This window comes from Vulpes vulpes, chromosome 2 (assembly GCF_048418805.1).
Source record: "Vulpes vulpes isolate BD-2025 chromosome 2, VulVul3, whole genome shotgun sequence".
NCBI classification, from domain to species: Eukaryota; Metazoa; Chordata; class Mammalia; order Carnivora; family Canidae; genus Vulpes; species Vulpes vulpes.
Window position 1 is genome coordinate 13190212 of NC_132781.1, and position 12804 is coordinate 13203015.

Below are 12804 nucleotides of genomic sequence, written 5' to 3' on the forward strand. Positions count from 1 at the left end.
ACACACTATATGGCCTCAGGAAACATGATTTACACATCTTAAAAATCACTGTAAAATACACCCAAGGTCGTGGTGGTGAGGGCATTTAAGCCAAGTCAAGCCCCTGATGTGACTTTTCTCCCTCAAGCCTCACAGTGACAGCCACGTGGCAGCTAGTGTCATCCCCATTTCACAGATGAAGAAACAGACTCACCAGGGATGAGTAACCCAGGGCCACACAGCTAGTAAGCGGCGAAGTCATGAACAGTCAGAACCACCGTCTTTTCTCCTGTTGGCCGTCCAGCCATGGGAGTTGGGTTCAGTCTTGCTGGGTGGCAGCTTTCTGGAGAGACCAGCGGTTCTCGAAGGTCCCTGGTGAGCTGTGCAGATACTGGACTCCAGCTTATTCCAACTGGAACGGAAACCAACGTGCAGTGTGATGTGCATCATTTTAACTCCAAAGAGATAAAACTCGGGCTGTGACTTTCTCCCAGGGAGACCTTAAAACGGAGTTTCTTCAGACAGTTCCTGGCATACACTTCGATTTCTTGTCTTCGTTTCAGGGATTAGGACGTGTCTTCTGCCTTCATCTTTATAAAACTCAGGCCCATGCAAGTCTGTTCAATCGGATGGTACGAATAGCCCTCCGTCCACTTCCTAACTCACGCTGGCTGGTCCTATGCTCCAACCCAAACAGAAGAAGACAGGGCTGCATTTAGATATCAGACTGTATCTTTCACAAATTCCAATGTCAAATGCTTGTGTTCTTCAGAATATCGTAATTGCTCCAGTGAACTGATGTTCCAAGGAGCCATTACACATTGGATTCACTGAGTGATTCATAAAATATCTATTTGAGGGACACCTGGGTGGCTCAATGGTTGAGCATCTGCTTTTGTCTCAGGGCGTGATCCCAGGGTCCCGGGATCGAGTCCAGCATCGGGCTCCCTGCAGGGCGCCTGCTTCTCCCTCTGCCTGTGTCTCTGCCTCTCTATGTGTCTCTCATGATTAAATAAATAAAATCTTAAACAAAATACCCATTTAACATATTATATATCTAGGCCTTATCTATTTTGATTCTAACAGTAGAAATAGTTAGAGAAAAGGATTCTGTTGCTTAGAATGTTCAGAAACCTGGCGGACTTGGGTGGTTTGGCTCAGGTCATGATCGCGGGGTCCTGGCTTGGAACCCCATGTCCATTGGGCTCCCTGCTCTGTGGGGAGTCTGCTTCTCCCTCTCCCTCCGCCTCTCCCCTCCCTGGTGCGTGCTCTCTCTCTCTGTAAGAGATAAAATCTTTCTTAAAAATTAAATAAATAAATAGATAGATAGATAAATATTTGGAAGCCTTTGTTAAATGATCTTTAAGATTCCTTCTAGCTACACTCAACGAAGCAAATCCTGGGGTCATAACTTGTACAAGTTCAAGGAAGAAAGAAAGATCTCCTTAAAGGACACGTGGCTCATCTAATGCGCGGCTGAGGTCAGGATTTTGGGGAAGGAGGCCTTCCGGTGAAGGCAAACTAACGGAGCCGCAGGTGAGAGGGGTCTGAGGGGCAAAGGGCAGATGGGGAGAGCGGCTGGCCAGCGATAGGACGGTAAGGGTCCCTCCTCCTGGGTCTACCTACTGTGCCACCGTCCATGTCCTATCAGCTCACGCGTGTCCTGAAATAATTCTTCGTCGCCACTGCCTTACTCTGCGTCCACCTCTCCAGCCACACAGCCTGTGTTCCACGCCCTGTGGCCCCCGAAACTGCCCTCCTGGAGGCCACCGTGCATTGCCAGCCACATCCTAGTAGACCTTCCGGTAGCATTTTGTACTCCGGGCCGCTGTGCCTTCTTAAAATTCCCTTTCTACAGTGTCGCTGTTTTCTCCACCTGCCCCTGGAGCTTGGGCAGTCCCCAGTCTCCCCTCTTGGGGCCCCTCCTCTCATGTCACAGTTGCTGAGGACCGTCCCCCTTTCCCAGGGCCCAGGCTCCCTGTGACCCCTTCCCAGCCTGCGCCCCCCAACTCCCCTCACAGGCGTCCGTTCCCATGGTGGCTCTGCACCTGCACCCCCGTGTCCCGGAGGACCCCGGACACAGGTCCAGACCCAACCGCTGACTTCTTACCTAAACCTACTCCTCACTTTTTGTTCCTTCTGTTTGAAGGCGCCTTATCGCCCCCATCACCCAAGCTGCAAATCACTGTCATTCCTTTGGCTGACTCCTAGCTCGCCAGCCACGCTTCACAGATGCTACTTCTGCAGCACCCCCAGCCCCCCCCAAACATCCGCCCCCTGGCCTTGCTCCCCCAGGCTCCGCTGCCCCACTCTGCCCCTCGCGTCCTGCGCCCTGGCCGCCGAGTGAAGGCCTTCCAAAGCCCCACGCCCGTTCACCCCTTTCATCCAAGGGAGGTCCTTCACCTAAACGAGTATGTGTTTGAGTATGTTTGGGGGTTTCTTTCTCTTCTGATGCTGTAACAAATCACACAAATTCAGTGGCTAAAAACAACACAAATTTATTCTCTTACAGATCGGGGGTCGGAAGTCTGAAATGACTCTTAAAAGGCTAAAGTCGGGGCCCTAAGGGATGGCTCCTTCGGCGGCTCCAGGTGGGAGTTCCAGGGGCTGGAGGCCACCTAGGTTCCTCCGTCTGGGCCTCATTCCTACCTCGGCTTCTGTCCTCGCATCTACCTCTCCGCTCTGACCCTCCTGCCTCCTCCTGCGACGACCTTTGTGACTGATTGCACCGGATAATCCAAGATAATCTCCCCGTCTCGAGACCCTCAATTTAATCACATCTGCAAAGTGCCCTTTCCCACACAAAGTAACAGGTCCCAGGGATTAGGATGGGGGCGTGTGAGTCACAGGGCCTGAGGATTCAGCTGTGGGACATCTTCGGGGGACCATTACCTGCCTATGCCACCGGGCATCACCACCGCGTGCCGGGGACTGTGTTAAACCAGGACATAATGAGGGAGAAGTTACGGTCCTGTCCTTGGGAGTTTACAGTTCAAGGGTGGAAGATTGAAAACTGAAGTGCTGTGAGGTTTGGGAGGGTCTTGGCAGCACCGAGGGGCAGGTGGCCTGCCCCTTTTCTGAACTCACTGAAGTCCTATGTCTTCCCCAGGGCCCCGCTCAGACATCACGAGGCGACACGTCCTCCAACCCCTCATGCAGAATTCATGCTTCCCGGGCAGCCCGGGTGGCTCAGCGGTTTAGCCCCATCTTCAGCCCAGGGTGTGAACCTGGAGGCCCAGGATCGAGTCCCACGTCGGGATCCCTGCGTGGAGCCTGCTTCTCCCTCTGCCTGTGTCTCTTTCTCTCTGTGACTCTCATGAGTAAATAAATAAAATCTTAAAAAAAAAAAAAAAGAATTCATGCTTCCCTCCTTCTAGTGCCCTTGACGCCGCCCTCAGGGTGCCCCCTACTTACCCCGCTCTGAGCGAGTCGTCGTGTCTGCGAGCCTTGCTGGACTCTAAACTCTTTGAAGGGCAGGGCTGTATTTTCTCCAGGATGATCCCAGCAGCTAGAACCTTCCCCTCACCGGTCCTTTCTCCCAAACCCTCTGCAGGGCGCCCAGGACACCGAGCCGGCGCGGGGAGCAGGTGCAGGGAGCGTGCGGGAGCCAGAGCACCGGGGGCAGGGGGCGGGGGGTGGGAAGGAGGCCTCTGGCAGCCAAGAGGGCCCCGAAAGAGCTCCTCGGTGAGCTGCTCCCGGGCCGTGGTGGCGGCGGCCAGCGTGGCTCGTCCCCGCGCTCGGCCTGGTCGCCTTGGCGAGACCTGGCCGGCTGGACTCGCCGCCAGGAGCACAGGGCTGCAGGGCTCCCAGAGGAGGGATTCTGGCCTGGAAGGACACACACATCCAGGAGAGCTTTGCTGAAAGGCTCAAAACCACTTTTAATTACGCTGCATCACTTTTTTTTTTTTCCAAAATACTTTCATCTTCCGCCCTGCTAGCGGACCCCGCCCAGCAGGAATTATGTGGGTCCCCAGAGGCCCGTGGGGTCACCCGGAGGAGGAGGTTGGATTCATCAGATAAAGCCTGCTTGCTTCCCCACCTTCCAACCGTTCCTCGTTACTTTTGTCCCGGGTTACGTAACCAGCTTTAAGCCTGGTCAGGAAGCTAAAAGGATTGAATCCTCAAAACTTTCCCTTAGAAGAGCCTCCGCCTGGAGCACCCACTCCCGTTCGGCTTTGTACAAACACGGACGCGGACGCGTCTAGATTCCAAGCGGATGAAAGACCTGACCGGCAGGTGGGCCAGAAGGGCCGAGACAAAGCCACGCCACCCACTCCCTGACTTCAGCCCCTTCCCTCGAGGCCCCCTGGTGTCTCCTGTACAGTAAGGGGACAAAGCCCTAAAGGCTAATTAGGACCTTTCCGAGGTGCCCTTGCAAGGTCTCCAAACTCGCAGGTGCTCCGCTCCTATCCAGATGGCTTGTCATCAGATGCCTCGGACGACACTTCCTGTTCAATCAGTGAGCAAACGGCACCCCAGCACCTTCCCCTGTGGTCTCCTTGGCAGGGGTGCCCAGAGCCCGCCAGCCACACCCAGCGCAGGGACCAGGGTCCTTCGCCGGCTCCTCTGAGCACCTCCCCAGAGCCACTTTCTTCTCAGGGATTAGCAGCACAGTTTCCCGAAACCGTGGTTCAAATCATTTTGCAGAGCCCCAGTTTTAATGAGCAAAGAGCAGGATAATACCATGGATTTTGCAAGCTGCAACTTCTATTCACTTTAATTACCTCCCTCTGTGGGTTTACAGTCAACCAGAGCTGGCTTCAGACAAAAGGGCATTTCATCACTTTCCCCCAACTCCGCACGGTAGGTATATGCCCACAGACTGGGACATGCCAAAGTAGGCAGCACCCATCAAAACTGACGTAACCATGGTGAAGCTGTCAAACTAAGGGCGCTCACGGTGATACCGGGTGAGACACAACAACTGGTGAATGCTAAGGCTTTGTCACTGCTTGGGAGCTGTATGGAGTGGGTGGGGACGTCGCTGCACAGGACAGCTCCGCCCTCCTGCCCCCCAGGCCAGCTGTCCAGCCTGGTCATCACCTGGCCGTCCTCTGGTCACACTGCCTTGGCACAGGACGTCAGCAGGGAGGGGAGAGGGTCTTTACATTCTTCTCTAAGCCAAGCCTGGGAGCTGGCCACTTCAGCCCGCGTTCCAGGGCCTGCTGCGTGAAAGCCATAGGGACCGGAGGTCTGGAGGTCGTAGGACACCATCTCTGCCACCCACAAACTCACCAACTCCAACCTGTGAAACACAAACTATGAGAGCAGGGGTAGAAGGCTCAATTGCATGCAGAGAGAAAAAGTGAGCTAATTCCAACTGCCGGAGTTGACAGTCTTGAATACGTGGAGCCCCCCAAAGCAAGCCTGGGGTTGGGGGTAGGAGGGCTCAAGGGCTCAAGGGATGCTCAAGGGATGCTCCAAAGTAAAAAGAGGCAAGAAAGGCTCATCCACGGAGGGAATGGCAAGTGGTGTGATTTGGTTGGCTGTATGTGATGCTTGGGAACAAAACTTGGAGGACCCGGTGGGGGTGTGGTGGTGGGGGTGCCTCCAAAGCCCAGCTAAGAAATTCAGGATGTGATGGCAAATCACCAAGGGCTTCTCAGAAAAAGAGCCGCACGAATGGCTCTGTTTCAGGAAAGTAACTCTGGCTGCAGTTGGTCAGAGGAGCTGAGGCTGTGCAACCAAGACGGGGTTCTCCAAGCCTGCAGAAAAGGATTTCCAGCCACTAGGGAATTGGTCGGTTTGGACAACACTATGTGAGTCAAGCAGCAAAGCCCATTGCAGACCCAGGGACCTTGAGCTGCCTCAAACCACCCACGGCGGGGCTTGGATGTTGCCAGTTAACTAAGGGAAGTGCAAACAACTCTGCGTGCCAGCACTGAGCCTCCACTAAGCCAACCTCTCCATCTTTGTGTTTGACCTGCACTCCCACCTTGCAGTTTTGATGAAATTATATTTTCCCACCAGCTTTCACACTAATATTATTCTCAGAAAAATGCTCCGGAGAGGCATAGGGATTAACACTGGAGAGTCTTATTTGCATTTTCCCACTGAAAGGGGCCAGGCTTACTTCTCAGGGAGTCCTCCAAATCCATTTGATTTATATGTAAAGAAGTGTTTCTTTCTCCGAAATCCAGAGATGTATCCTATCAATTCAACTCAAAGAAAGCAAGACACCTAGCTTAAAAACTGATTTGCGGCTATGAGTAAGGATTCTAAACTGTCCTTAGGAAAGGCTGAGGGTCCTATCATCCACTTACATTTACAAACTTCAAGCATGGTATATTCAAGTTAGAGTTATGGTGCCACATTAATAGGGTGTTAAAAATAAAATTGCCAGGGCACACAAAGCATTCTGTGACCTGTGAATGCTTCTCAAAATCGCATCATGGCAGATGCGAAGAATTATTTCCCCAACAAAAAGAAGACCCTGACTCAGGGGGATTTTTTTGCACAGCCAGCATTCTGGGGGTGGGAGTGGGGGATAGTTGAATTAACGCTCGTCACGCCACCGTGTAGTGTCTTATTGTTATCCCCATAGAGTATACTGACATAAACTAGGTTTGTGAGTTCTGAAATAAATTCTGGGCTACACAAACCCAGCTCTAACAAGGGACCTTGGTGATTTTTCTCAATTCCTCAGATCTGTATTGTTGAACGGCGTCTTCCCTGAGAAGGGTACATTTTCTCGCTGACCACTTCCAGGTCACACCTTGAGCCCTCATAAAGGCCGTTGCTTCCCCTGAGTTTCAGAAATTTAAGTCAAGTCACAAATCTCCAGAAACTAGTTAGAATTTTACAAACGAACACTGAGTTGTTACTTTGGCTAGCTTTACGGATTAGTATCATGAATCAAATCAAGGTGCTGAGCCTCACTTCTAACAGACCTTTGATCACAAAAGTAAAAGGAAGCAGAGAATTGTGGGCCACAAGTAATAAACAAATCTCCAAGTTATTAAAAAGGCATTTTATTATAAATACATTTTAGTTGTAGCAGTAAAATACATTTTGTGTTACCATGAATCTTTTAAGACAAAAGAACTTCACTGAGACAATGATCACAATGTAAGAACTGTAGACCCCACACCCTCCCCTCCCCAAATGGAAAAGTTGTCCTAAGGAACCAAGGCGGCTAAAGTAATTCCAAAACCTGGTTAGAAAAGAAAATGACCAAAAGAAAAAAGGAAAGAGAATAAAGGCTCTGGAGAGTGGCTTTGGGGTTATTTTATGGTACAAAGTCATTTTTACTTTTAAGAAGAAACTCTTTAGGTATTAGAACCTCTCAGAGGAGGTATTGTTAACTGCACAGAAAAAAATAATTGTTATAATTTTGCCAGAAATTAATATTATTAGATGGCTGCACAACTGGTTCCTAAAGAGGAGGAAACAGGCCATCTCAGTTTTATAAAGCCTCCCTTTGGAAGACTTGCCAAAATAAGACCCCGTATGAATTTGCTAAGTAATTGATTGTATGAAATTAGCTGAACAAGTTTAGATAAGAACTGTCATTCTGAAGCTTAAAAAAAAACACACACACGCACGCACGCACGCACACACACACACACACACACACACACCTGTCACTAATAACAGGACCCATTTCAAAATGCAAAACCCATTACCTTTATAATTTAGAGGAGAGGTATTTTAATCACCATATTGACCTAGGATACAAACTACTACATGTAACCAGTACCTTCATGGGTTCTAAAGAGTCAGGTCAGATGACTGGCACAGAAAGCGGATACAGTACAATGTCATATACATGGATTGACAGGAAGCAGGCATGGTCTGGATATGTGCACATCCAAGACCCTTCCTCTGTACGGGAGGGCGGGGGGACTGAGAAACATTCTCAGGTGGAACCCACACGTTGGGAATTCAACCTGGACAAAAAAAAGCCCTCTGACCTACGGAAAGACAGAGAGAGGTGTCTGTGTACAAGGCATCGTGCAAAGCAAAATGTGACTAAACCGAAGCTCCCTGTGAGTTGGAAATGGACAAAGGAACCTGTGCTGAATGCAGGAACAATCCCCACTGAAGGTGAGCAAGCCTTTCAGGGAGGAAGGACTGTGTGTGAAGAATTCTAAAGCTGTGCATTCTAGGATGCTTATCATGTGTTCTTCTACATCTAAGTCATTCTATAACCTATTACCTTAAAAATATTTTTTTCTCTTTCTAGTATCTCCGTAAATTCAAAGCCAAACTAAAAACCAGAGGCAGAGACCAATACCCTCTAAGCTGCAGCCCGGGGAGGGTGGGGGGGGGGGGGGGGGGGGACAGGGAGACATTAACAACGACAGTAATACAGAAATTGTAAAATATCCAAAGACTTGTCAGATTTATTATATTATAGGCAGTTTCTTTCTCAAAAATAACTTGCTTATACATGTGCACCTATAGTTTATGAATAACTCATGCTGCGTAGGTGGTAGATTCCCCTAGACTGTTTTTGCAAACATATGTAGATTTTTAAGTAGCTAAGTAATCAGAGACAATTATCAATTTTCTGCCATATTGAACACTTCAGGCTCCCCTAACACTTGCTGGCATGGCAGAGAATCCAACATAACTTTGTTAACCTGAGAAACACATAATTCAAAAAGCAAATCCTTTGCCTTCATCCCCCACTACCCCCCCCCCCAAAAAAGCCATAAAAACTAGGAATACATTATTTAGGGATTATCTGTTGCTCCATGTCACTGCCATCTTAGGACAGGGCCTCCCGTACTTAGTGCCACGATAAGTGCAAAGTGCATTCTCGTGACATTCTGATGGCTCCCTTCCACAATTCTCATCTCCACGTATATATGGTCAAGACCACCTCTAAGAACATCACACAAACGCGGTTTCCCGAACAAAGCCCAGGCTGCACGGTTCACAAAACCAATCTTGCCCTAGAAATGAATGAGCTCCCTCACCCTAATGTGAAAGAGTAGCACAGACCTTAACGAGGGTGGGCAGTGGCGGAGATGTGGGGGGTGGGGGTGGGGGTAGGGTGGCAGTCAATCCAAATGCTCTTGTCACTCCATAGAGATCTTTCTCCATGAAATGTTCCACTCGTGGCATCGTAACTATTAAAATTTCTCACGTGTAAGTTGTTTACACTGAGTAAAGAAATGCATGGTTGGAAAGACCTTTGGACTTTCCCTAGACCAGCAGCTCTCAAAGTATGGTTCCTGGACCACCAGCAGCAGCATCACCAGAGAACTTGTTGGAAATGCAAATGATCAAGCTTCAGCCTGGGATCAGAAACTCTGGGGCGGGGTCCCAGCGATCTGTATTTCAACAAGACCACCAGGTAATTCTGATGCTGGCTGAAGTTTAAGAACCACTGCTCTACCTACCCTGCTCAAACTTCTAAAATCTTAAAATAGGACAGATTTTTAAACAGATGCTACTAGATGACTTCTCTGTTGAAGCTAGGTAATTTGCTACCCCCCCTTTACTTCTCAAACACCAAAAAAAAAGTACTAATGAAAAAATATATTTGAAAAAACCAAATATATTTTTTAAAGTAATATTGATTTCCCCTCCTAGATATAGTTCTAAGGCAGGCAGTCACATGCTAGTATGCAAAATAAAACACAGAAGAGGCCTCCTATATGAGGTGTAGAAATAGCTAAAAAGACACCCCAAGAACATAATGAAAGTTCCGTAATATTGTTTAATGAACAATTATATAAAACTTACTATGCTTTATGCTTAATATTTGTATCAAAATAAAATCTCTCTGTTGAACAAATTGTAAATAAAGGCTGGTCTAATACTGATTACTGAAACTATTAGTTTATGAATGTCTCTGGGTTTCCTTCACGCTCCAGTTTTAGAAGCTTTAAACAACTGTATAACTGGGTTTAGGATTTAACCACAGCTCACATAACTAAGTCTAGATTTTTCTATTAGGTACCTCCCTTCAAAAAAATTTAGAAACTCCTGTGACTGTTTCCTTAAAGTTTATTCCAAAGTAGATATTTTCCATCATTTCAAAAATTTCAAATGTTACATTAAAAATGTCTTATTTTTAATGTTTGATATTCTAGTTTAAATAACAATACATTTTCTGATTGTGTCTTGTAAGAATATTAAACGTTAGATTCACTCCCTTTAACAATGGTCTTGCAATTGCTAATTAAACAGATGTATGAAAGTAGTAAGTGTGAATTTAGCAGCTTTACAGTAAAATCTCAGCAATAAATATCCAACTTCAAAGAAGAAGGGAAATGCGAGATGCCTAATATAATGAGAACTCTGAAGACTAGCATGCCACTTACTCTTTCATGACCGTATCTTTATAATATGACGGACATCACTATGTGATATTTGAACAAGAAATCATAGAACATTATCCATTATTTCTACTTTCTGGGTAGTTTGTGGATCAGATAGCAAAGAGGGGGAAGCAAAATCAGATTAACACATTTACTTTCAAGATTTAGGAAGACACATAGGGTGGTGATAGAAATTAAGGGTTTTTAAACGTTAGGGGGGATGGCTTGAAAGAAATAATGTCTGGTAAATCATAAAGGATAAATCACTACCTTTGTGGAGCTAGAAGAAAAAAAAAGGATGGTAACCTAAAGAACATTTTAAGGCAGGAATCTGTATCTTTCAATATATTTAAAGTTTTAATCTTGCATTTTTATACTTTTTCTGGGATCACCATTTTAGAGACAACTCAGACACGAAACAATGCTAACAGGTGTCTCTTTTTTATTTTTAAATGACTATTTCAGTAAATCTAATTTTCTTAATAACAAGAGCTGAAATCTAAAATTTAACGTGAAAAAAAAATAAAATAAAATTTAACGTGAAATTGTCTTTTCACACCCCTGGCTTTTAAGTAAGGGTGGCTCTCTCTAGCCAAGGTAGCTAAAGGTACATTCTTATATGTTTATAGTTTTGCTCTTGAGATGTATATACATGAAAATATTAAACATGTCACGTAACTACACTGGAGCAAGATAATACTATATATTAATTATCTCAAAGTGAGGAAATTCAGTTAGCTTTCTCAGCAAGTTCAATGCCTCCATAAACAAGGAAACTTATTTTCACAAATAGTCTTGGAGATTGCTATGTTTAATTAGGTAATGCTTATTCAGTGGGAATTCTGCTTATTTTACTTATTCTGCAATTCTTCAAACTGAAAAGACCAACTCATGTTTACACGAAACCTGAACTCTAGAGGTTTCGCGTAAAAAAACTTAGAATCTCTCGTGAAAAAAACCACACAAAGCAGTTTGTTATTTCATATATACAAAATGACCTGGATAGAAAGCATATCTGTCTGAGGAAAGGAAAATTAAGGTCATGTTAGTTTAAGTGGTCAATAATTAACTACTGATTAATCAAAAACAAAGCTCTGTTATAACCATTTGGCAAAGCATGTGCCAAAATGGCAGCCAAAACACCCCTTTCAAAAATATATCAGAAAATACCCATGTTATACTGAAGGAGGTTATTCACATCTTAACAAAAATTCATTTTTAGATCAGGAAAAAAACTTTTAGCATAGATATTCCCAAATTCTATCACCCAAAAGAATGTATTTAAGGTAAAAAGAAAAAAAAAAAAGAAAAAAGAAAAAAGAAAGAAACTCTTTCAAGTAGCACTGAAATTAAAAAGTGAGATGAATTAAAAAAAAAAAGTTATGGCAAGAAAAAGGAAAAACCTCAGAGTGATACGAAGAACAAAGTAGTAGAACGACATCGTGTGAACAATTAACTTCACTTAAAAGAAATCTGTTCTGCAAGAAAAGGAAGCTGGTATTACTTGGTATCATCCAAGAGCTAACATCAAGGCTTCTTTGAGAAAAAAAGTTCCGTCTGAACTCTAAGGTTGAATGAAACCCAGCATGTAAGTTGTTTTCCAAGTCTGTTTTGTGGGTACTTGCTAATACTACCCAAGAAATACCCAGACAGCAACAACAGTCCTCATTTCAAGAGAAACTTAAAATGATTCCCACAGTAAGACTTGCTCAGAACCATTACACGGTATTAGGAGTAAGTAACAGGTTCAAAGCATGGTTGGAAAGGTGGCTCTAAGTATTGCTGAGGAAGAGTAAGTGTGTTAGAACACACATTTGAAGCAGAAGCTAAAAGGGTAGTAGATGAAAACAATATTTGAATCCTTGACCGGCTACAGAAACAGTAAGGGAATGAGGGACCCTCGGACACAGCAGAGCAGGGGACTGAGAAGTAGCTATTATTTTTAGTTTTTTTGGAAATAACTGCTTAGAAAAGGACTGTCATAACGACTTAGCAGCTGCTTTATCCAAAGCTTCCAACTTCAGTATATTTATATAAAGTGGTGGGGTGTGCACTTGACCTCTTTAAATATAAACACAAATAACTTCAAACTGATATTTTTTAAAATTTCAAGTATGGAAAACAGAAAATTAGGCCATCACTCCATAACCGTGGATTAATCGAAAGCCCTGACCAGGCCAGTTCTGTCTTCATATTGTCAAATGCTCTTGAACATCTGTGTTGTGGGGCAGGAGAATCATCACTGGTAAAGGAATTATTTTTCACAGACATCCTCACATCAGGGAGATCTAACTTTCATTTGGGTTAGGTCTTGAGTTTTGTCATAGAGTCAGAAATACATAACTACGTGGCAAACATTTTTCTTCTTTTCTTGTGACTAAAGTTATGTTGAGCAAAATCTGACAGTTCCATGTGGCGGTCTGACATCACACAGAGAAAATGTGGTGCTGTACCTTGCTGGCACTGCGTTCCAACTGTGATTCACACTAACCATGAACTCGTCCACAGTCCACAGGCCTCCACCTGCTGCCTCACATGGAGACTTGCAGCA